At 36.9% G+C, this 2,262-nt stretch overlaps 1 pseudogene; it reads left to right on the top strand.

Moving 5' to 3' along the window:
- The first annotated feature begins 1,358 nt into the window (after positions 1-1,358).
- LOC107520506 lies at positions 1,359-1,881 on the top strand (annotated as a pseudogene).
- The last annotated feature ends 381 nt before the right edge of the window (positions 1,882-2,262 follow it).

Below are 2,262 nucleotides of genomic sequence, written 5' to 3'. Positions count from 1 at the left end.
GAAGGGGAATGAGAGAGACTTTCTGAGTTTGAGTAATGTTCTATTTCTTGGATTGGGTGATGGTCTTTTCATTCTATGAAAATTCACGGAGCTGTATGCTTGTGATTTGTGTACTTTTTGGAATGCATGTTGTTATATTTCAGTACAAAGATTTATTAAAGAAACTTATAAGCTAAGCAGTTCAGTTGGAGCTACTGAGATCTATAAAAGTTACCAGAATAGCTGACAGGAAGTCTACATTTTTTTCAAACTCTCACTTACTGGGTATCATAAGCCACACACTGTGTTAATCTCATGAGTTTAGGATTGCTATTTTATAGATGAGATGGGATTGGAACTTTGCTGTGTCTGATTTCAAAGCCCGTGCTCATAGCTACTATCAATGTATGCATTGTTTTTCTTGTGCATTGTGGTCACAAAGCTTAGGTATATGTATGTGGTGTATCATTATATCTTTTGAGTAATTCTTCACTTGTTTCAAAACACTATTAATATTTTGCTCAGCATTTGACCACAGCCGAATACTGAGCAGACACATTCGCTGAACTATCTTTGTTGGACATTTATGGATTTTTGTTTTTGTTTTTTTGTTTTTTGTTTTTCCCTCTCAAGATATACTAATTCCAAATCTTTCAGGGTATGCAAGCAGTTTAATTTTTTTCCAGTGTGCATTGACTTGTACGCAGAGATACTAAATTGTATTTGTCACTGTTCATCTGTTGCCCAATGATAACATTTGCTTAGTTCCCAGAAATGTTTTATAATCTCCCCATCTTGAGTAGCTCTAAAATCCATCCCTTTTCGGGTTCTTAATAAATTGATAAAACTGCAACCCCACTGGCCATATGTAGGCCAATAGCACCTCTCTATTAACTTTTATACACACTGAAATTTGGCCATTCACTCTTACCATTAGTTTTCTACCTCTTAAGCACTTTGTAATCCATAGGTAAAGTAGCACACGTTCACCCTTTAGCTGTTGAATTTAATATGTAAGCACCCCCTAGAGGTTAACCATTTGGCTTATCTATTGAATATCATAGGAAATAATTCTCTGACTTTTTTCCATTAAAAATAGTTTGTCCAATATTTTAGTTCTGCTCATGTATTTGTCATTCTTGCTTTAACTGACTAAATGTATCTGACGTAGTCATTATTGAAGACATGTCTTCATAAGACACTTTACAGTATAAATGTTCAACTCATTTTTTCACGTTGCAATAGTTTAGAAAACCATATCAGGCTTTTTCCGCCCACTACCTCCTCCCCCTGAGCGCCAATCCTTCTGCATAATGCTGGCTCTGAGCTCCAGGCTCCTGCTAAGCCAGCACCACCATCGTTTCCCTCCAGTCACCATCATGCTTATCTACCCAGACCTCATTAGCCAAAACGAGATGTTCTTCAACATTTACAAGATCCGGGAGATTGTTTACAGGCTGTGCCTGGGGGTGGAGGGGAAGATGGTCAGTAAGACAGAGAGTAACATTGATGATTCGCTCATTGGTGGAAATGCCTCCTCTGAAGGCACAGAGGGCCAAGGTACTGAAAGCATAGTAATCACTGGTGTTAATATTGTCATAAACCATCATTTGCTGGAAATCAGCTTCACAAAAGAAGCCTACAAGAAGTACAGTAAAGGTTACATGATATTGTTCAAAGGGAAACTTGAAGAACAGAGACCAACAAGAGTAAAATCATCTATGCCAGGAGCTACAGAATGAATCAAGCACATCCTTGCTAATTTCAAAAAAAAACCTACCAGTTCTTTATTGGTGAAAACATGAATCCTGATGGCATGGTTGCTCTGCTGGACTACCGTGAGGATAGTGTGACCCCATATATGATTTTCTTAAGGATGGTCTAAAAATAGAAAAATGTTAACAAATTGGGCTATTTGGAGCTATCGCTGGTCATCATAACAGGTTGCTGCTTTTCATCCACACACCAGGACTAGGACAAATAAGACTGATGTTATCTTGAGGTCTTCATTTATTTTGACTTTGATTTATTTGGAGTGTTTGGAGTAGAGACACTGTTTTTTTTGTTTTGTTTTGTTTTAAGAAAAACATGTCATTTGGGTCATCTAAAAATAAAATGCACTTAAACTCATTTGAGAGAATGCCTTTTAGTTTAATACATATTTAAATACATCCTGTGTCATGTTCCTGGAAAAGCTAGAGCCTGGTTGTAGACCACTACTATAAAGCATAAGACTGTATTCAGGTTACTTCTACAGTGAAAATTACTTCTGGATTGAAATAT

Source organism: Rousettus aegyptiacus, unplaced genomic scaffold (genome assembly GCF_014176215.1).
Source record: "Rousettus aegyptiacus isolate mRouAeg1 unplaced genomic scaffold, mRouAeg1.p scaffold_m13_p_9, whole genome shotgun sequence".
NCBI lineage: Eukaryota > Metazoa > Chordata > Mammalia > Chiroptera > Pteropodidae > Rousettus > Rousettus aegyptiacus.
The sequence above is the reverse complement of the archived record's forward strand: the minus strand, read 5'-3'. Positions and strand labels throughout refer to the sequence as shown.